The sequence below is a fragment of the Meriones unguiculatus genome, chromosome 1 (assembly GCF_030254825.1).
Source record: "Meriones unguiculatus strain TT.TT164.6M chromosome 1, Bangor_MerUng_6.1, whole genome shotgun sequence".
NCBI classification, from domain to species: Eukaryota; Metazoa; Chordata; class Mammalia; order Rodentia; family Muridae; genus Meriones; species Meriones unguiculatus.
Genome location: NC_083349.1, coordinates 20,269,727 through 20,293,148, shown reverse-complemented (window position 1 = coordinate 20,293,148; position 23,422 = coordinate 20,269,727). Strand labels below are relative to the sequence as shown.

General features: G+C 46.1%; 1 protein-coding gene across 4 annotated transcripts in view; it reads right to left on the bottom strand.

The window, feature by feature from the left end:
• The window catches only part of Kcnq1 (potassium voltage-gated channel subfamily Q member 1), a 332,782-nt gene that overhangs the window by 70,053 nt on the left and 239,307 nt on the right, over positions 1-23,422 (bottom strand). The window lies entirely within an intron of this gene.

Genomic DNA, 23,422 nt, shown 5'->3' with positions numbered 1-23,422 from the left:
GGAAACGTCCAAAGGTTTTTGTGTAAGGTCCCCAACAAAACCTCACATTGTCTCAGGCATAAACTAGCCCAGATTTCTTTTTCATATTAGAGAAAAAGCTACTCATCTGTAGAAAGGAATATTGGAACTTCTGTTTTCTGTTTTTTTTTTTTTTTTTGTGTGTGTGTGTGTGTGTGTGTGTGTTTTGTCCATACATTAAAGTTGAAAAATAAGGGAACCCCCCCTCCCCACCAGATTCTAGGCAGAGATCCGCAGGTGTGATGAATTCTGCAGTCTGAAGTGCTAGCGGCCCACCCCTCAGGAGATAGAGTTGTTTTTATACTGCTTGAATTTGAGCTGACCTTGTGACCTAATGTGACTTTAGAGTTCTAGGGAGCTCAGTGTGTGTGGAAACCACAGGTGTTGGGAGTGTGGCTGAAGTTGTTGTAGGGAGGTGAGCGGAGGTGTCCAGCCGCCAGCCAGCACTGATTGTAGGCATGTGACTGAGTCATTTTGGACCACCCAGCCCTATGCAAGCTACTGACGACTGCTGCTGCCTGAGTCATCCCAAGCATAACCACAGAGCCACCTTCCAGCAGGGCTGGGTCCAAGCCCCTGACCCATGGAGCTATGAGCAAGACAAATAACTGTTAGACCACAACCTTTGGTTATGGTTTGCTCTTCAGTAGTAGGTAGCTGATAAAGAAATTAGAAGTCTGCCTGTAATGCCAGATATTTAGAAGGCAGGAGGATCACAAGTTCAGGCCCTGCCTAGGGAACAAAGTGAGTTCAAGGCCAGCCTAAACAACTTAGTGAGATCATACCTGAAGAGATAGAGAGAGAGCTCAGCAATTACGAGTGCTTGCTGCCTGTACTTCCAAAGGTCTTGGGGTCAGTTCTCAGCACCCACCATGGTACCTTACAATCATCTCTGACTTCCGTTTTAGGGATCCAACACCTTTTATCGGATTCCAAGGACACCAGACACACATATACTGCACATATATACACATAAGCAAAACACTCATTCATACATATATATTATATATGTATGTATATATAATATATATTATATGATATAATATATTCTATCATAGAATAAACAAAACTCTAAAAAGTTAAAAAGAAGAAGGCAGGAGACCTGGGCACGTTGGTACACACCTTCAATCCCAGTACTCGGGAGTCAGAGGCAAATGTATCTCTGTGAGCTGGAGGCCTGCCTGGACTACAACAGTGAGCTCCAGGCCAGTTAGGGCTACATAGTGAGACCCTGTCTCAAAAAAATGGGGTTGGGATACAACACCTCCTTTGAAGAGATGCCCCTCAATGCTGTTGAACTCATTTGAGGGGCTGTTCTGCTACCTGGCCCTAGCAAGGGTTCAGTCCTGGGGGGCTGAGGAACAGCTGGAGAGGGGGAAGAAGCCAAGGGATGGACATCTTGTTCTTTGGGTTTTTGTTTGTTTTTGATTTTTTTTCCTCTCTCTTTGAATAAATAAACTTTTTGAGGCAAAAAGAAGGGAAAAATGGGTTTGGTACTTGAAACATAGATCAATAGTAGACTGCTTATTTAGCATGAACTAGGTCCTAGCTTTGATTCCTAGCATTGAGGAAAGGAGAGAAAGGAAGGAAGGGAAGAAGAAAGGAAAGTAAAAAGTTATTAATTAGAACTCAGAGGTGTGACATTGTGATATCAACTTTTTATAACATTTGGTTTTGATTTTAGGACCAGAAGGAAAAAAAAAAAAAAAAAAAAAAAGAAGAGGCAGAGGACAGAAGCTTGGATGTGTGGTATTGTTTACAACTGCTGAGACCTCTAACCATGTTGAAGGGAGGAAGAACGTTGTTTTGGGAGGAGTTGGGGAAAGTATCAATATGGTGGCTTTTAAAGATGGCTGAAAATCCCTTCTTGTTCCTGCTATTAAAGATCTGGGTCTGTTTCTACCGTGATGAAGGCAGACCATGTGTTCTGAGTTTCAGCCTCAAAAGGCCTGCAGATTTCACTTTTACCCTCTCAGAAAACTTCTGCCTTCTGGACAAGTCCAAGCAAGCCTGCTAGAGAAGCTGAGTGAAGGAGGAGAGCTGAAGGGTTGGGATGACAGCTGACAGCTTCAGGCATGTGAGGCTGACACTGCTCAGCCACCAAAGAGTGTTCTGCCCCCAGGAGTGCGCCCAGTCAAGCAGCCCAGAGTCTGACCTACGAAGTCAGTGGTAGATAGATGGCTGTGGTTTGCATCAGACTTTCTAGATGAGAACTTTAAGATAACCGTGATGGATAGAGTCAAGAAAGTAGATGAAAAGATGAGGGATTTCACCATGCGATAAAAGTTATCTCCAAATACTGAAAAAGAAATTCTATAAAAGTCAGGCATGGTGGCACATGCCTGCAATTCTAACACTTGGGAAGGCAGGAAGATCAGGAGGTTCAAGGTCATCTACAGGGGCTTGAGGCCAGTCCGAGATGCTGTCTCAACCTCCTTCTGTGGTTCCCTCTCAAAAATAAATAAGTAAATACATTAAAGAAAGAAAAAAGAAAAAGAGAGAAAGAAAGGGCAACACAGTAGTGGAAATTAAGAATGAAATAGGTAGTCCGATAAAAGAGGCAATGTAGTTACAAAAAGAAAAAGAAAAATAGTAAAAAAAAAGGGGGGGTAAGATGGCAAAGAATGTGAATGTAAGTGAATTAATATTCCATTAAATAGATCATAATGTCAGTTAGGATTAAAAATGATGATCTAAACCCACTAAAAGCATAAACAAACAGAGACTAAAAAGAAAGGGGCAGAGAGGAAAAAGTACCCTGACCTAGTTCTCTAAACACAGACATCTGCAAACTAACAACAGGCACAGTAGACTAGACAAAGAAAATTTCAGAGTTACAGAGTATCAGTTCTGGGCTAGCTGGTAAAGTGCTTGTTCCCTTCCCTAGATTCCCCCATTAAAAAACAACAACAACAACAACAAAAATTCAGGGATATTGTTTGTAATTGTTTGTAATCCTGTGGCTGGAAAGCAAAGACAGGGAGATCCTTGGGATTCACTTGTCGATTAGCCTAGGACAACTTGGCAAGTTCCAGGCTAGTGAGAAACCCTGTCTCAGAAAAACAAAAAACAAAAACAAAAAAGGACAGCACCTGAAGAATGGCACTCAAGGGTTTCCACGCACAACTATATGAAAAAGGTGTCAGTTTAAAGGAAGAGATCAATTCCAAATCTGTATGCACATACAAATGTAATCTTAAAACATAGAAAGCAAACTGGGAAAACCGAACTGAGAAAAGAAAATCCACAACCAGGATGAGAGCTTTGCGTATACCTTCTTGGTTGTGGATACCAAGGCATCGGCAGAGCCAAATCTGAACAGTGTGTCAGCTGATCCTAACCGACAGGGACATACACCACACCACCACAGGGCCAGCACACACAAGCATTCACAAAGATGCCAAGCGCTAGGTTTTAAAAGCAAGTTTCAACAAATTTCAAAGAAATTAAGGCATGTTTAGCATACTCCCCTGACTACAATAAAATTAAACTACAAATCAAAAAACATTACTAGGAAATCCCTAAGTGTTTTGGAAATTAAATGATGTAAGTAACCAAGGTCTAAGAAGAAGAATCTTATATGAATTAGGAACTAGTTTTAATTGAATAATAAAAATTTATCAAAAGTTACAGCTAAATCTGCTGCGGAGTGTATACCTAGTCTCAGCAACTCAGGATGCCAAGTCTTAAACCCAGGCTACCTAGGAAGATGCTGATTTTAAAAATGGCAAGATGGCTCAAGTGGGTGAGGGTTCTCCCTTCCTAGCCCAAAGACCTGAGTTTGATCCCCTAGATTTGCATGATGGAAGGAAAGAACCAACTATCAAAAGTTTTCCTCTGACCCCCACGTATGGGCCATAGCACATTTCCCCCACATAAAAATAAACATAATAAAAATGTAAAAATCATGTCTCCAAAAATATAGTCAAGTAAATGTTGGAGGTTCATTGAAATAGGGACACTGAGATAACATATAGCTTTAAATGTGTTTGCTAGAGGAGAGGTTGAGACCTAGCTCGGGTTAAACACACACACACACTCAGACATACGTATACACACACACACATGCATGTACACACACACACACACACAGTCACACATACTTAAACACACCCTCACATACACTCACACACATGCACTCACACCCAACAAATTTAAACCCCAAGGAACTAGAAGAAAAGAGATAATAAAGATAAGGCTATAAGTTGATGAAAGAAAAAAATGACTATTGCATTAAAGAAAATCAACAAAGCTAACATTTGGCTTTCCAAAGAGACTAAAAAACTGATAAAATTTAGCAAGATAGATTGGAGCAGGGTGAGGGAAATCACAAATCACCAAAATGGTAGGAGTTAAAAAAAAAAATTGAACACTACTGTGGAGCTAGAGACATAAAAAAAAAAAAGTCTATTTAGAAGATAATGTGAACAAAAATAATTCCAATAATATAGACAAAATAGATTAACTCATCAAAACATGTTTTAAGAAAAGAAGAAATAAATACAAGCGGCCCAATATTAATGGAATTAAACTTGGAATTTTAACGATCTTTTTACAAAGAAGTCGGTCTAGATGACATCACCAGTGAGTTCATCCCAACATGTAAGGAAGAAGCTCAAAACTATATACAAAGCTTCTTAAGGGGCTTTTATGAGGTGGTCTGGCCTTGATGCTCAAATCTGACAAGGATATTCCCGAAAGAAAACTCAAAGGCAATGTCTGTCATGGATGTGGAGGCAGTCTCTAAAATCAGCCAGTGCGATCCAGGGCTCATGTCACGATGCAGGATCAGCGTGGCTTAATTCCGTTATGCAAGGCTGGCTTAACATTTGAAAATCAATCAACAGAACTCACCACATCAACAGAACAAGGAGAAACATATAATCAACTCAAAAGATGCAGAAAAGCACTTGATAAAGTTCAAGGTCTAGTCCTAATTAAAAACACAACTAGCAAAGTAGGAAATGCAATTTTAAAAAAAAGGATAAGAAAAATGAAAACTGAAACAAACAGAAAATTCTAAACACTGAGCATACACCATGTCTTTCAGAAATCACCTTGTTCCTGAGGTGGTGCGCCCTGTATTTTCTAAGAGAGTCCATAAAGTCCCAGCCAGTGCAGTAAAGTGAGAAAAGAGAGAAAGGGTGAAAGGATTGGCCTGGCAAAAGGGTTCAATGGGTAAAAAGGCTTGCCACCAAGCCTGGTGACCTGAGTTCAATCCCCAGAACTCATATGTTATAAGAAGAAACTGATTCCCGCAAATTGTCTTCTGACTTCCACATGCATGCTATAGCAGGCTCCCCTATATAAATAAAATGTAATTAAAAAGGAGAGTAAAGCACTTTGGAGGAAGAACAGGTAGATCTCTCTGAGTTCAAGGCCAGCATGCTCTATATTGAGTTCCAGGACAGACAGGACTACATAGAGAGACCCTATCTGAAAAAATAAAAAATAAAAAACAAAAAACCAAAACAAAACTAAACAACAACAACAACAACAAAAAACCCCACCAAACCAAAACCAAAAACAAAAAACAATTAAGAAATGGATTTAGCAGAACCTTGACCTTGTTGGGCATGGACATGGTAGCTCATGTATGTAATCCCAGAAATCTGGAGGCTAATAAATGAGGATTGGAAGAGGGGCCAAGCCTAGTTTTAGTAAAAATTGAAAGCTAGCAACCCATTATCTTTCTATCTGCTAGCAATAAATAATTAGACCAAAATATAAAGATGCTAACTCTAATAGTGTCAAAGCTAATACAGCTACTAAAATTGTTCCCAGCTGACACCCATAGGCAGACAAGCACTGAACGCCCAGTGAAAAGCTGAAGGTGACTTGAATTCACGGAGGCTGTAACGTGTTCTTTTCTATGGGGCTGGAGAGATGGCTCCTTGATAAAGGGCCCTGGCTTGTTCTTCCAGAGGATCTGGATTTGATTCCCCCATGTTCCTGCTCCCCTATATCCCTCGAGACAGGGTTTCTTTGTTGTAGTCTTTGTTGTAGTCCTGGAGCTTTCTCTGTAGACCAAGAGGGGCCTCGAACTCAGCAGAGATCCATCAACCTCCCCCTTCTGCGTGCTAGGATTAAAGGCATGTGCCACTACTGCCTGGCCTGGGATTGGTTCTTAGCATCCACATGGCAGCTCATAAGCATCTGAAACTCCAGTCCCACGGTCCCTGAAGCCTTCTGCTGGTCTCAAGGGTACTGCATGCACATGATTCATAGATATGCATGCATAAATACACCCATACATATTAAAACATTAATAAAACATTAATAAAAGTTAAAAACACTTAATAAACCATTTTTAAAAACTCCTCAATAGAGTGCAGAGTGGCACACACTTTTAATGCCAGCACTTGGGAGGCAGGAGCAGGCAGATCTCTGTGATTTCAAGGCCAGAGTGAGTGCCAGGACAGCCAGGGCCATACAATGAGACCCCGTTTCAAACAAATAACAACAAATCTCTCATTTTCAAGATGATTTTCTCCTAACTTTGGTACAGATTTCTTATTCCAGTTTCTATTGTTCTTATTTTTTTTTTAATTTTTTAACCTTTTGAAATGGACGATTTGATTTTAAAACGTTTATGAAAATACCAAGCACCATCCCCACAGTAGTTCTGAAAAACAGCGGTAAAGTTGCAGAGTTACACAATCAGAGCCCAAGCGTCACCCTGACATGGGAGGTGCCTCTCTGGTACAGCACTTGCTGAGCACACATGAGGCCCTGGGTTTGATACCACATAAGCCAGGCACGGCCACTCATCCTGTCATCCTAGTACTAAGGAGGTGGAGACATGAGGATCAGAAGCTCAGGGTGATCCTGGGATAATGTGGAGTCTGAGGCTACTTGGGGCTATTTGAAACCCTGTCTTCAAACAAACAAACAAACAAACAAACAAACAAACAAATGTAACAATGGAAATTGAAAAGATGGCTCCAGGGGTAAAATGCTTGCTTGCATGAGGAATGTGTTTGGCTCTTCAGAATGCACATAAAGCAAGGTAGAGTGGTGCATCTCTGTAATCCCAGTGCTCCCATCCATATTTGAGATAAAAGGCAGAGGCGGGAGAATCCCTGGAAGCTGGAAGGCCAGCCAGCCTGCAGCTGAGCATGGTAAGTGGTGGAAGACAGAGCAAATACCTGAGACCATCCTCTGAGCACCACATGTGCACCGTGGCCTGCATGCCTGCATTTCTACACGAGAGCATGCACACATACACGCAAAACCACACATCCACAGCACAAGAAAAATCCAAGTAAAGCTGCATGGTGGGAAGGGCGACCAGAGAAGAGTAAAGACCTTAGAGGTTATAAACACATATATGGTCTCTGGGCTTATCACTGAAGCCTGGACACCAGAAGAAGAGCCAGACACTGTAATTTGCTCCCTCACCGCAGCTGCAAAGCTGGCTTGTCAAGCCTTGAGCAGGAAGGTGGAGAGATCAGGCTGTGAAAGGGCACAGGATGCCTGCATAGCCTTGGGCTAGGTAAAGGTTTCTGCACAGAATCCAGGGAACATGAGCTATCAGAGAAAAATGCCTGACAAACTGGAGGCTGCCTGAAACCCTTCATTCCAGGCCTGGCCTGAGGAGATATGACTCTGGTCTCTTTCCATCACTCCAAAAGGCCTGAAAGTGGGTGAAAAGTGTGACTCCATCGGTATCTCACCGGGAAGGACCCCTTCTCCACCATGATTGTGCTCTTGAGAACCTTAAGTCTTGGCTATAGTAACCACCGACCTGAATCCTCGGTTCTTCATCTCTTGGCTTTTGTTTTCATATATAATCATATGAATATATATCTATATTCATATATATGCGTCTCCAGAAGGCACAGGTTTTTTGTTTTGTTTTGTTTTGTTTTAATTTTGGTGACTTAATGAAATAAAAGAGCTGGGCATGGTTGCACATGCCTATAACCCCGGCACTCTGGAAGTGGAGGCAGAAGAATTGCTGTGAGTGTGAGGCCAGAGAGGGAGACCCTGTCTCAAAACAAAGGAGTAGATAAACTTGAGCAAAGGCTACTCAGCCCTGTTTCAGTATTATCACTCCATTGCTGAAAGCCCCTTACGTGGCTGTCTGATGCTGACTTAATTGTGTGAGCTGTCATAAAGTTCTCCTTAGTGTGAACATCACATTTACTAACTGTCCTTCCCGTGACAAGGGTGTGGCTAATGCTAGGCCTCAGGCCTATGGATAGTACTGGACACACATTCACTTTTCAAGGTCATAATAAGAATACCAGAGTTTCCTGTGGGTGCAAAGCCAGACATACTCTTGCTCACTGGCTGTGTGACCCCTCCCCCCACCTCAGAGGTGATGCCACGTTTTCAAAGTGGTGATTGTACACTGGCCAGCCAAATGTGCTTCCTCTGCTGTAGCAGAAGCAGACTGGTGATCCTTCAAAAATATTTGATACCTAATAACCTCACCTCTACGTACATATCCTGAGAAATGAAGACAAAAATTCATATAAGAACTCAGATGTGATTGTCACAGTAGTGTTATTTATTCAGAATAGATTTAAAAAAAATCCAACAGTAGACAGAGGAACACACAAACATGGTTTGTCCATGCAGTTGAATATCATTCAGTCAGACAAGCTAAGAGTGTTGACATCTTGACACACATCACAAAATGAATAAACCCACAGGGCATTGTGCTAGGTGAAAGAAGCCAGCCACGATGGATCTCATGCCACCGAGCCCCAGTTCTATGAAATACTCTGAATAGCAGCACGTTGTGAAAATTCGAGATTGGTGGATCTTTAGGCGGGGAGTATAGGGAGTGACTGCTGATGGGTGAAGGTGGCTTTTGAGGGTGATGAAATGCTCTACGCTTAGCTGGTGGTGATGGCTGTGCAGAGTGCGACCATGCTGAAGTGTGCACTGAGGCGGGCACTGTAGCAGCAGTGGCTGCCCTGCAGATCTCTGCAGAGAGCTCAACTACAGAGGTAGGAAAGCTCTAGAGGGTTCAGAGAACCTCTCTCCCAGGAACCCAGGCAGACACCCAGGGTGCCCTGAAGTTGTTCTCGTTCTTTCCCTGTGGGCACAGCAGCCCATCCTCATCCCTTCTGCTCAATCCCCAGACAGTAGATCACAGGGGAAGCTTCCAAAGGACAAAGCACAGCTTTTGTGACTTCCCCCACTCCATACTGCAGTCCTTGCTGTAGCTCTCTGCTACACCCAGTGATACCCACATTCTCAGGATAGCCCACGGCTCGGTATCAAGAAACAGAACAGTGAACTTTGACTCTCTTGGCAGGTCTAAGTGATGTCTCATCACGTAGAGTGTTCAATGGATGGTTCTCATGTCTTTGTCCATATCAGCCATCGATATGAGCCACCCCTTACTGGGCCCCCGCCCGGGCCAGCCATAGCAGACATTCTTGTTTGGCACTAACATTCTGCAGGGTCTCAGGGGCAGGTGGCTGCAATGCAAAGGTCACCCATTTCAACTGTCCCAGAGCTGAAAGAGGAGGGCGATTCTGTTTCTCCAGAGTCAAGGCTCTTGGGTCTGAATGTCTGCATACACTAAAACTTTATCTCCAAGGAGACTGTGGTGGGGCCTTTGGGAGGACGTTAGGTCATGAGAGGGGCACCCACATGAATAGGGTTAATGATCTTATGCAAGAAGCCTGAGGGGGTTTAGTTATCTCTTGTTGCCCTTCTGCCATCTGCCACGGGACACACAGAAGACACTATCTAAGAGGCAGACGTAGTTCTCGCTAGACACTAAATCTGCCAGATTCTGGATTTCTTAGTCTTTAGAATTGTGCACAGTAAATCTTCATTATTTATAAATCACCCAGTCTAAGGCATTTTGTCACAGTTAGAGCTAGTACTGAACTTGACTCTGAGAATGGGTGCTGATGACAGATATAGTGGCAGTGTTGGAAGGAGGATCAGACAGGGGCCAGAAGGGTTCTGAAGCACATGAAGAGAGACTGAGTATGGGCTGGGTGTAAGTCTCAGCTTTGGTCTTCCTGGGGATGGGCAATGGCTACAGCTAGGATGCCGGCAGAAATGGAGACAGAAAAGGATGTTCTGGTGAGGGCTTGGTGGAAGTACAGAGCCATGAAGTAGTGAAGCACCTCATGCAATTGTGTTCCAGGACCCTCATGCTCTGAATAGGATGGTACTTCTGAGGAATGAACAAGGTGAGTTAGCAGACGACATCTCTCAGCAAAGTGCTGCTGGTGATGCTACTTACCTTCTCTTGATTGCTTGCAGTACAGACTGAAAGGAGAGTCACAGACTAGTGACAATCACAAGGAAAGCAAAATGTATTGATCTGGATAAATACTCAGCTACCGGAAGGAAGAAAATAATGAAATGGCTCCAGGCATGGTGGCATACTCCTCTAATCCCAGCACTCAGGAGGCTGAGACAGAATGACTGCCAAGGGTTCAAGTCAGCCTGGGCTAGCATAAGGCCAGGCAGGGCTACACAGCAAGAAACACAGTAAGACTCTCTTTCAAACCAACAAGGCAAATAGAAAGAATAAGAAAGAAACACATGCTCACAAGAAAGCAGAAAGTGAGGTGGTCAGAGCATGGAATGACAGAAGGGGAGCTGGTGCTATGCCCGAACAGGTGACACAGAGACCAAGAGGCACTTCAGAGAGCTTCAGGGCCACCTTATCCCTTATATCTCAAGCCTCTGCTTCCCAAGGGCAGGGCCTCTGGTATGCCCTAACTGGGCCTCCAGTGGCCAGGTGAAGTCTTGGCACAGTGACTGCCCCTCTAGTGGGTGACAAGTCTTGGTGGCCTTTGCGGAGCCATGTCTACTGGGTATAGGAGCTTAGCGCAGAATTGTCTCCACTCAGATTCAGAAGATATCCTAAAGAACCACAGAGCTGAGGCAGCGCTGATGCAGGGTGGGGCTGTAAGAGAAATGTTCCAGCCATGGGGGTAGGCTTATCCCTAAAGCCCAGAGTGGCAGAGCCACTAGCATTGAACTCCATCCTGGATGACATAGGGCATATACCAGTCAAGCCACAGTGTCACGGCTATGTGGAGTCTTGGCTTAGTGTACCCAGAAAGTGGGACAAAGACTAATGATTCTCAGCCCTTACATGTTAGTGCTATTTGTCCTGCTGGGGTTTGAATGTTCTTGAGACCTGCTGCTCTTTCCTTCTTGCTCATTTCTTCCTTTCGGAAGGGGACATCTTCTTCAGGCCAGCCCCACTATAGTAATTTGGAGGCTCATAGCCTTTGTGATTTCACAGGCTAATAGCTCTGGAGACCAATCTGCCTCAGGATGAGTCTGACTCAAGGCTCACTCATTTTGGATGCTGGAGAGAGACTCTTGTGTCAGTACCGGAATACGATAAGATTTCCAGGGCTCTGGGGATTCAATGACTGTGCAAGCATGTGTAAAAGATGTGAATTTGAGGAAGCTTAAGTCTGAATATTATGATCTGGGTGGTTCTACTGCAATCTCTCTGTGAGTCTCATGCACTTTCCCAGTGTGGTAGCATTGAGAAGGGGAGTCTCCGGGAAGGGATTAGGTTCTGAGGGAGAGCTCTCATGAATGGGATTAGAAGTCTGAGGGGCTGGAGACGTGGCTCTGACAAGCTTTTGCTTAGCATGCACCAAATCCCTGGGTTTCATCCATAATGTAACCCACGTGATGCACACTTATAATTTCCCTACTGAGGAGGTAGAGACAGGAGGATCAGAAGTTCACTGTCATCCTCAACACAGTGAGTTTGAGGCCAGTCTGCATGCTCTGGGGGTAAAGCAGGCGGAGGATACTAGGACCTACCCTATCCTCTGCTGCTCTAAGACCAGCAGAAAACCCCAAGTAAACTCCATCCCATGCCATCAGCATTGCCCTTGGGGTGACACCCGGAAGTGAGCTGGTAAGAGTGAAGGAAGCTGGTGTGAAAGGGCTTCCTAAGGAGCTGAACCAACCAGGAAGGGGCCTGGCCATCAGTGGGGACACCCAGGCCCAGAACAGGCTGCCTTTGCCAGATAAGTGAAGGGAGTGAAAGGCAGAATCTGGAGACAACAGGGCAGCCAGGAGTAGCCCAGTTTGTGAAAGTAGCCCCAATCATTCCTCCTAGCTGAGGCTGGGGGGTGGGGGGTGATTGTGGGGACCAGGCTATATATGTGGGGCCCTTGGCTGACACCGTAGCAATCTGCCCTGTGAAATGAACATAAACCAAGCACTTCTGTGAATGTAACAGTTTCCCTATCTAGAAGGCACAAGCTCTAAGATGCCAAGCAGAAGCCCAAAGCCACGGGCAGTCATGTAGCTAGAGGAGAGACAACACAATTAGCACTGACTTCCTTTTCCTTCTTTACAGTTTTACAGATTTGGTCTTCCTGTGGGTCTTGGCAACCTAGCATGCAACTGTTTTCTTTCCTTGTTAACTTAGGAACTTTCTTCTTTTCATTCAAAGGACATACTTTGTGGCCTCTCTTCTGCATATCTGAATGGCCAGCACCATGACTGGTGTATTTTTTTACTATTTTTGTATCATATTTTACTACTAAGCGAAATTAATGGCCAGCTTTGTGACACCTAGATGGCAGAGCTGGTGACTGAGACAGTTACTAAGTGACTAACGGGCAGGTAGAATAATCTGTGTGGATATGGTGGACAGCGACCCCGACCCATATCCCAGGTGGGACAAAGTGTGATGGCATGAATCTAATAAAATTATCAGCATGACAAGCCATTAAAAACTCATGTGCTGTTTATTTCTAGAATTTTCCTTTTTATATTTTCTGACTGTAGTTGGAGTAACTAGGAAGGCAGAGAGGGGAGCTGAAGAAGACAAAGGACATTATTGTAGTCATGCAATGACACTTTCAAGGGCTATTTCAAAAAGACTAGATAGAGTGGAGAAAATGTTCATCCAAGGAGGTTGGCACCATTAGGGTGGGAGAGGGAGAGCTGAGCGCAAGATGGGAGGTGAAAGCTGTAAGAAATCCAGGCATGGTGGCCCGTGGAAATAAAGCTTGTGTAGCAGGGTGGCCTGAGGAAGCTCTGTGTAGTTCCAATAGGGCCAGATAAAACAAAAAATGCACGTTACCCGGAAACTACTATCAGGCAGCATAGTCACGCCAAGCACTGTGCCTTAGTTTTCTGAACACGCCCTGTCCACATGCTGACCTCAGGAGTGTTCCTGAGGGGCTCCTTTTTACAGACTGACTGCACGTTCATACTCCCATATGGTAGCTCCCACAGATGTACAGGCACACGGCATCACCAATCCTGTTCCTTGACTGTTCATCCCATGCTGAAGAATAAGGGTGACACTCAAGGAGTGTCAATTCAGGACAACCACAAGTCTTGTCTCAGGACAGCAGCCTGGTTTGGGAGATGTGTACCTGGTGAAAGGAGAATGCTCAGGCTTGGTGGCACAGACCTGTAATCTCAGCATTTGGGAGACCGAGGCAGGAGGATTGCCACAAGTTTGAGGCTGACCTGGTCTCCATAGTGAGTTCCAGACAAGCCAAGGCCCCAGAGTAAGACCTTGGCTCAAAAACGCAAAATGAACAAATAACAGAAAGGATGGTTGGTGGGAAGCTGCTGACCTGAGAGTTGGGACCACTGGGTATGCAGGTGGGTGCTCAGTCCCATCCCACAGCTCTTGGCACTAATGAGGCTTGTGTTTTCACAACAGGGGAAGGGGTTGCTAGGATAGGATGGATAGCCACTTTGGGTATCAGCTCAGCCCTCCCTTTTCTTTGCTAATAGAGACCGCCGTTCCAGGCCTGGGCCCTCTCCCAAAACGGTGGCACCCGTTGCTTCTGTAAGCTAGGATGAAGAGGGAAGCCTCCTGCCATATAACAAAAGCCCCAAACCCATTGCTACTCTGGGCCTCAGCTGGTTGCAGCACACTCTTTGATTTCTGGGAGTCTCAGGAGCTAGAGAGTGCAGAAAGAATAGATGAAAGTTTTCATGCTGATAAAGAAGTATCCTGAGAGGAAGGAACACCAAGGACAAGTCATGCTGGTAGCTCTGAGAATCACACAGTGGTTCTGGGCCCACTGGGATACGGGAGTACCAGTGCCCCAGGGTACACCGATGGCCTGAAAGTCTGTGTGGAGCTGCTGGGTAGGAATGGCAAAGAGACATGTCTTTGTCTGGGTTTGTACCAGGAGGACCTGGTGCACAGAGGTGAAAAGCTAGCAAGGCTGGGGTGTGGGCAGGCACTGGAGAGGACCCATTTTAATCCTGGGGTGAAGCCAGGAAGGTTGGGGTATGAACAAGCGCTGGGGAGGACCCTGTTTCAGTCCTGGGGAGATTATGAGGACGTTTGTTGCAGACTGTCAGCCCTCATTAAGTTAATGGAACTGGCGAGTTGGCCAGTTTCCAGCACATTGGAGAAAGAAAACAAGAAAAGCGTTTTCAGCGAAAGAGCCGAGAGATCCCATTTCGCTCAGCAGCCCCGGGAGATTAGGGGCCGTTGGTAATGGCCTCACTGAAATGGCTTATTGGGGACTTGTTGATTAAAACAAGGGACAGAAAACTCCTAATGTCTAAGAAGAATTACATGGGCTACGTCTAGAGAAGTGATTTGCGCATATTTCCTTGTGAACTACACAGCAACCTGGGCCCAAGCAGGGCCTCAGCAGCCACTTGGGTTACAAGCAGGAGGGGCAAAGACAGGAGTTAAACTAGGGGCATTCAGGAGGCAGCTCTCTGAGGTTCCTGGAGAGGGACTTAGACCCAGAGCACTAGGACCCAAGAGCATAAAACTCCCAAAGCTGTGTGAGACTGTCCCAGGTCTCTGGGACCTCTGACCTAGCCTTCCTGGGTGGGGCAGAAAATCCTGGGTGAATCTGCCACAGTGTGTCTATGGTGGATTGGATTTGTCTCTCTGGAACATTCTGCTATGCATCCGGATGTTTTCCCCACAGACTCCATAACCTGCCAGGTCACCCACAAGCTCACCAGGTGACCAACTCCCAAGGGGTTGGCCTTGGGCTGAGGGCCCTGACTTATTCCAATCTCATTTTCTCCTGAAATATATGGAATTCTCCAGCACTGACTCTAGACCCAGCAGGCCTCAGGTAGGGAGCCTGCAGACCCTACCCTGCACCAAGCTTCCAGCAAGATATCCCAGGCCCTTGGCATCTTTGTTGGCTTCTTGCCTAGGTTCCTTCCCCTTCCCTTAACCCCTTTTAATACATTTTTGCTGCAAGCTTCCCAGGCGCCACTGTTCCTGTGCTTTTAGACACGTTTAACGTCTCAAATCTTCTCCCTTGTACAAATAAGGACAGAGACCAGAGAGGCTCAGCTATTGGCCTCAGGTCATACAGCCTTGGATGGGGAAGAGAAACAGCCTTCAGGATTCGTGTTTCCCCAGCAGAGCAGGTTGCTCATTCTCATCTCTAGCTCCTCCTATGCCTCACGCCCTGGGGTCAGGCCTCTCTAACAGCCCCCACTTCCAAGGTTCCCCACTCTTGTCCCCAAGCCCCTTTCCATGGAGCCTGTATCCTTTTCTAGACTTGGCTGGTGGGTCCCGGCTCTACACTGGAAACTGGAGTATGTAGGACCTTACTGTGGGTGCTGAAGGAATGGGCCTCCAAATCAGATGAAGGAATCAGACCAAGGTCTATGAGCCTTGTCTGGGACAGAACCTCCCCCCCCCCCAAAGCCCAGCTATGAACTGAATGCTCACCAGAATCCCCCATTTACTATCACTCTAAGAATGGTGGGGTTGGGGGGAAGGTGTTGTTGACCTGGCCTAAAGCCTCCTCTCATCTCAGAGGCCTGAACCAAGCCCCATCACCCTTAAATATCCCCTGCCACACAATTGAGTGGGCCAAGAGCTACCCTTCAGTCAAGGATAGAATCAATGACAAGGTGACATTTGCAAAGAGGGAATTGGCTCTCCCAAAGGTGAAGTCCCAGAAGCCTGCAAGATGGAGGGATGCTGGTCTATTGACTTCTGCTTTCCTGGACTGATCATAGCCCCTGAGATCTTGGTTAGGTCCTAGTCTGTCCCTCTCACACAGAATTCCCAAGGTCCAGAAAGGGAGGGGTAGAGGTTTAGCCTATTCTGAACACTAATGAAATGAGCTTGGTGTTGGGGAGGGAGGGAAGGTCTCCACTGTGAGCTCTGGTGGCCTCCAAGGCCCTATGTCTCAGGCTTTCTGAGGCTCTTTTATTTATAATTTTTATTAATTAATTAATTTAGTGACAGGGTTTCTTTGTGCAGCCTTGGCTGTTCTGGACTAGCCCTGTAGAACAGGCTGGCCTTGAACTCACAGAGAAACACCTGCTTCTGCCTCCCCAAGTGCTGGGATTGCAGGCATGTGCCACCACGCCCAGCTTGGGGGTTCTTATACCTATAGTTGGGTCCTTTTTGGTAAGCTGGCCCTACCTAGGATCCTTATGCTTCTGCCTGGCTGGGGCATGGGTTGAAGTGGAGGGCAGGTAAGGAACAGTCTATCAGGATGCTGAGGAGGCTCATCTGTGGGACCTCGTAGGGACTTTCTGAGGTGGCTCATGCTCATACAGCCCATGAAGACCTCTCAGCACTAGTCCATCTCCCCATGTTTCCCACTTGCTGTGCAAAATATAACATTTATCTTCTAGGATCTACATGTGTATCCTCTCCCTGAGCCTCACTAGTGTGAAGTGTATGTGTGGGCACACCAGTCCAACCTATGCCTTCAAAGGTGGGGAAAACTTTTCTCTCTGCCCCTCCAAGAGCTGGGGTCAAGAGGAGCTCCTGCCCTGTCCCTGCCTGTCTGGGGATTCAGGCTCTTTTCTGCCTAGTCCTGAGCTTCCTTCAGGCCTGCTCCATGAAGAAAGAGCTAGCCTCCTGCCTAGAACTAGTCCCTAACCTTCCCTATGGGTAGATTGTGAAGTCCTGCAAACTCAACACTCTTCTCAGATCCTGGGCTGAGCTGACTTCCAGGGTGTCCTGTCTGTGTGGAGAAGCTGCTTTTCCACAATGTGTGTCCAAGATGGCTTGCTCCAAGCCAGAGGGATTGCTTTGAAACTAAACGTTATCTAGTTTCATCTGGGAAGCACAAGGAAGCTGGTTCCCCAGGGCTGGCCACCTTACCTGCTCAGAATAGCCCTGTCCCATCTCCCTCCTCCCCAGGACCTTTCCTCTGGCCTCTGAACACTGTCCACCATGATCCCCCAGCCTGGCCTGGCTAATCACTTCCTCTCCCTGTGTCCTTTATCCTGCCCGATCTTCTCAGATCTGACCCTTCTACAGGAAGCCTGCCCCTATCAGTCTACCTCCCCAGAGCCATGTACCTTTCTCCTGGGATACCTGTAATTAAAATGAATTGATGGCCTCAGGGACTCAGGGACATTTTTTCTTTTCTTTTCTTTTCTTTTCTTTTCTTTTCTTTTCTTTTCCTTTCTTTCTTTCTTTCTTTCTTTCTTTCTTTCTTTCTTTCTTTCTTTCTTTCTTTCTTTCTTTCTTTCTTTCTTTCTTTCTTTCTTTCTGAGGGCTCTGTTTCCTCAGGCCTGTGTGCCCAGAACTTGGCGCACAGTGGGGTGTTGACACTGCTTAAGTCAGAACCAGCAAGGACAGAGTGCTTGACTGCTCTAGGGTGCAGAGCTGGCCTGCTGGGCAGAAGCAACACAGTGGGCAGGGCCCTCCGGGGCCACCACCCGGTCCCTCGACCCCTCCCTTCTTCCCTAAAGGGAAGGAGAGGTTAATAAACCAATTACTTTGGGCAACGAAGCAAAATAAGTCCCATTAAAGTAATTAATGTCCTTTGCAGAGTCCCCATTGGAGAAGACTAATAAATTGGGGCTTTGTCACCATCCGGTAATTTCTCTCTAAGGCGTTTCTTCACCCCCATCCGACAGCACAGTTTAAGGCCCTGTTAATGCTTTAAGACGGGCTCAATGCCAGACTAATTAGATTTGCATTTCCACCATGGGCCAGGCTGGGCGCCGATGTGCCCAATGAGAGAGGCTCCAGGACCCCGCCGGGGCCCAGGGACAGCACCCGCCTTTGAGAAGGGGCCATGTGTGGATTCCCACGCCTGCCTGGGGCAATGGCCTGCTACCCTGTCTGCCTGCTCAGCTTCCCGGTCCCCGGGGAACAGGGCCTATGGCTTTGATCCAGGAGGAGGCCAGACCTCATTCTCAGGGGGTCCCTTCGTGAATAGCCTCCACTGGGGCCCACAAAGGTTAGCTGTGTGATCCATGTTCTGGGGTCTCTCCAGAGCCCCACAGGGCCGGGCCCTGGTGGCTTCTAGAAGGACAGTGTAGAAAAGGGAACAGAGCAATATATACTTTGAGATGCTAGATAGACATATCCCAGCCAGGATAGCCAACCCCAGTATAGGGATAAGTTGTGTAAACAGTTGGAAATCTTAGTGAGAGAAGAAGAGAGAACCATTTTCCTTCTCTAACCTACAGTCTCACCTAATGCTGAGGAAAAAATGTGACATAGCCCAGCTCAGGGCATCCCTCAGAACCCTTATAAAAACCATGAACACATCAAGGAAAAAGAAATAGTTCTGGCCTGGAGAAGCCTCAGGAGGTAGGACCCAAGGTTGTGCAGAATCCTGGACAGGTCCTGGATTGGGAAAGGGACACAAGGGGATGTTGAGGAAACAAAGAGAGTGAATTGTGAGAGGCATGGTAGGTACTGCTGGATACTGCTGACCATCAGTAACGAACACACATTGAGACATTCTATTCCTGACAGACACCGGACAGGACATATGGAGACTCTGTACTAACCTTGCAATGATCTTGTAATTACAAAACTGCCCTACAATATGCTTTACTTCAAATGCATTAAAAACAATAATAGGGAAAGATAAGAGGCTTGTGGAGGGAGAGGGGCCTTCCCATCATCCCCTCTTGTCTGTGGCTCAGGCAGGCAGATGTCCACCATAGACGTAATCAACTAGGAGAAGGAGATAACCCAAAGTAGATCATTATCAGCAACCAATTAGACACTGAAGTCTCCAGAACACCCCTGTAATCCAGTACCTGAAGGAAAGAGGAACCACACTGGGCAAGAGATGCGGGAGCCTGAAGCTATACTCTCTCCTCATGGGAAGGTGCCTCTGGGCATTTCCACTATGGAACTCTTGGCTTGAAATAATGCTGAATGAAGATATGGAGAGCCAGGCCTGGGTTGAGTTCAGCCTGCTATAACACCTGGACTCTGAGGGCTCCTTATCTCCCTAGCCCCTATATCCTGCTTTGTGTAATAGGTGACTTTGTCAACAAAATTGCTATGAGCTCAAGTGGCTCCATGGATAGCCAAGGTCAGGTAGGAACAAGTTTCTGCACAGTAGGAATCCACAAGTCATTTCTTTTTCTTTCTTTCTTTCTTTCTTTCTTTCTTTCTTTCTTTCTTTCTTTCTTTCTTTCTTTCTTCCTCCTCCTCCTCTTCCTCCTGTCTCACTATGTAGCTCTGTCTGTTCTGGAACTCATTATGTAGACCAGGCTGGCCTCCAACTCACAGAGCTCCTCCTGCCTCTTCCTCTCAAGTGCTGGGATTAAAGGTGTGTACCACTATGTCTAGATCTGCAAGTCATTTTTTTTTTTTTAATTTCTGAGTTTTTACCCTGGAGTTTGGTGAGTATGATCTACAGAGCGGGTAGCAGAGGGCCTGGAGAAAAATAAGGTTGGTCCTGGACAAAGTTGGCTAGAAGCCTGGTACATATGGCACAGCCCAAGATGGGGATGACAGGGAAGGGACAGCTGAGGAGTTAGGTGGGGTGAGAAACACCAACAATGCTGGATTGACTGAGCCTTGGATGACAGGAGATGTGGAATGTGAACAGCAGTGCGGTTCCATCTGCTGGGCAGACACCTGCTTGGCTGTACGCTTCAGCATGGGAACAGCTGTGAACAATGAATGCCATGGCTGGCACAGCTGTGGACCCATACAGCTTACCATGTGGGTGAGCATGTTCAATTTTTTATGCTTTCCCAGTGTCCCTTTTTAAATTATTCTCTTGTTTTTTTTAGTTTTTCAATTATTTAAAAATGTAAAGAGCTGTTAGTTCATGGGCCACACAAAAATAAGTGGCACTTCTCAGTTTACAACCTTTGGCAAAGATTTATGAATAGAAGCTGTAAAAACAATGAAAATAAAGTATGATGAACACCTGTGTATGAGTAAGCTTGAAAATGCCAATGAAACTGGATAAACACTTAGAACTCTATCAAACCTCAAAGGCAGTAGTAGAAGATAAGTATTTAAGAAATTCAGTATAGTCCCATGAGGAAGAAATGTCTCAAAAACATGAAGCCCTGTGGTCAAGCCTCACTAGCCCCTCCTCTGACATACACACAAAAGAAGGAAATACAAATGTCACTAAAACATGCCTGACTTCGTAGTTGACCTCTTCCAGAGTTTCGTAAAATATCTAAGTGGTTCCAGAAAACAAGACAAGAGCTACACTGCCCAGTTTAATGAGTATGGTTTCAAATCAATGCAAGGACAATATAAGAAAATGGAGATGCGACTGCATGCCTCTTATGTAGAGGCAAAAGTCCTAAAGAAACAGCTAATCAAACCCAATAATGTATATTAAACAAGTGAGGAAGGATAGAATATGGAATGAGGATGTGTGCCAGGAATGCAAAGATGGTTCAATATCAGATTCTATCAGTGTGATTCTCACATCAAGGGGAAAAGCACATGATTCTTCCAGTTACTACAAAAAAACATTGGATAAGCAGGGTGATGGTGGCACACACCTTTAATCCCAGCACTTGAAAGGCAGAGGCAGGCAGATCTGTGTGGGTTCAAGGCCAGCCTGGCCTACAAAGTGAGTCCAGGGAAGCCAGGGCTACACAGAGAAACCCTGTCTCAAAAACTAAAAGGAACAAAACAAAACATCGGATAAGTATGTTTTATTTATTTATTCATTCATTCCGATTTTTTGAGACAAGGTTTCTCTGTGTAGCCCTGGCTGTCCTGGAACTCAATCTGTAGACCAGGCTGGCCCAGAACTCAGAGATCCTCCTGTCTCTGCCTCCTGGGTGCTGGGATTAAAAGTGAGTGCCACCTCACCCAGCTCATCTTTTATTTCTTATAGTTAAAAGGCAATCTTTAGAGAACAGGAATAGAAAAAGAACTGTCTTAACTCAGCAAAGGTTATAAACAAACTCTGGAGCAAACAATTCATCAAATAGACACCGTAGGGATTTTCACTATGAGCTGACCCAGCCAAGGGCACCCAAGGTCTCCATTGTTAAGGGTGGTCCTGAAGACAGTCAGGGTCAAGAAGCAAAAAGGTGCTGTGAGGAATTGTGGAGAGAGGGGAACAAGCTGTCCATACTGGCTGCCCTCTGAGAAAACTGGCAGCTCATCTGCTATACCTGCCTAAAGAGATCGGCACTGCTAAATCCACAATGCTGCTTTATGCCTGCAATCAATAAATTCCAATGTAAGCATGAGAAAGGACACATTCTCTCGGAGTCATGGGAGTGAATTCTCTGAGGGAGGCCTTCAGACTAAGTGGGGCCCCAATACCCAGCAGGGAGACTCCTTGCTCTGGGGTGGGTTGATAGAATAGTATAGATTCCAGGATTCCCACATGTAATGGTAAACCAACCTAATCTGGAGACAGCCTTATTTTTCAAATAAATCGAACTCCAAAGCTGACATGGAGGAACGAGGGTTCCAAACCCAAACACTACCAACAGTCTTTAGGCGCCCTTCTAGGCTCTAGAAGCTTATTCCCCACCACAGCAGTGTGTTTTGGGGGCAGGGGTGGTTGGCAGACTACTAAAGAAGGTACTCCCACCACACTCCTTGTTCCCAAAAGAATGAGGGCTGAACACAAACATGACTCTCTCTACCGTCATGGAGAGGGTGGGGACCTGACACAAAGTCACTCCATAAAGGAAAAGATGCCTGATTAAACTGCAACAACAGTGTACCTGGGAATGATAGGATGTTCTAGTTTCATTTCAGTGGCTGTGACAAGTACCCTGACCAAAAAAACACCTGGGGGGGGAGTGGGGGGAGCAGAGGGAGGTTTGTGTGGCTAGCATTTCCAAGTCACACAGATCCGTCATTTCAGAGAAGTCAAGACAGGAACTCAAATTGCTGGTCACATCACATACACAGCCAAGAGCAGAGAGAAGAATACACCTTTGCTTGCATGCCTGCCTCTCTCAGCTAGCTTTGTACTGGTTTATCGAGTTCAGGGCCCCTTGCCTAGGGAATGGTGGGGCTCACGCTGGGCTGGGTCAGTTAACAATCAAGATGATCTCCCGCAGATGTGCCCGCAGGCCAATCTGCACTTGATAATTCCTCAACTGGGACTTCCTTCTACAGTGATTCTAGGTTGTGACAAGCTGGCACTTAAAACTAACCAGAACACATACCAAAGGTCTTGATAGGAGAAAATACCGAGAAATACCTCCGAGTGGCACACACCAGAGGGCCTTTTCTCTTCGAAATAATGCACGGTATGCTGAGGGTGTGTGTAGGCTTCCCTTTGAGGCCTTGTCTTCATGAGTGTGGCAAGGTGGCCAGAATCTCACTTCTCTCTATAGCTGTCACAGACTTGTTACCTCCTCTATAAGACCCAGAGTTAAACAGATGAGGATCTTGTCTCTTGTTCTTTTTTTTTTTTTTTTTTTTCCTATCTCTATAAAACTAGTTTGGTGCTTGGAATTTTGGGCAGGGGGCAAGAAACATTGATGGCTAAGTGAGGGATCAAAAAGAAAAGTTCCTACACCCTTGCACACTGGCTCAGCTCTGGAGCACGTGTAGGTCCTATCTGCTCTCAGGTTCCCCTTTTCACAATAGGCACACCTGGGAGCCGTGCAGGTGTCCTACATTCACCACAGCTGTGGTAAACATGCATCCTTCACTTCCATGGGCCCAGAAGACTCTAAGGGCTCACGTGCTGTGAGAGATGCTGGGCCAGGGTCAGCCTAGCTAGAACATTCTTCCTGCTGAGTTCTGTGCTGTCTCCCCAACACCCACCTGGCCTTCCGCTTGGAACAAGATGAAGAAGACACGGGGTGTCCTAAGTGGGTGGGGTACCAGCCATCACTTTTGGCCAATTCCCCTTGCCTGGACAGGCTCCTGGCTGGTTCCACAGTAATGCAACACTATCTGGCTGTTGGGTTTAGGAACAGCCACATCACTCCCTTCCTGTCTTCCAGAAAAAAAAAAATGTCCTTTGGTGTCCAGAAAATTGAAGTGGGTGAGAGGAAGATAGGCAGATGGACATATTTAGTGGCAGCAGGCACCTGAGAGTTGGGCAAACTGGGGAAAAGGGTCCTTCCTTGAGGCCCCGACTAGTGCTGACAAGACACGTAGGCTCCTTGAGTCCTGCTGGGCTGAGAGATTAGTTTCTTCCAGCCTAGCCCCAGGGCTCGTGCTCTGGGCTGGGAGCAGGTATATGTTCCAGGGCAGGATAAGCAAATGAATCAGAAAATAACCAAGTAGGGAAGAGCTGGAGACAGG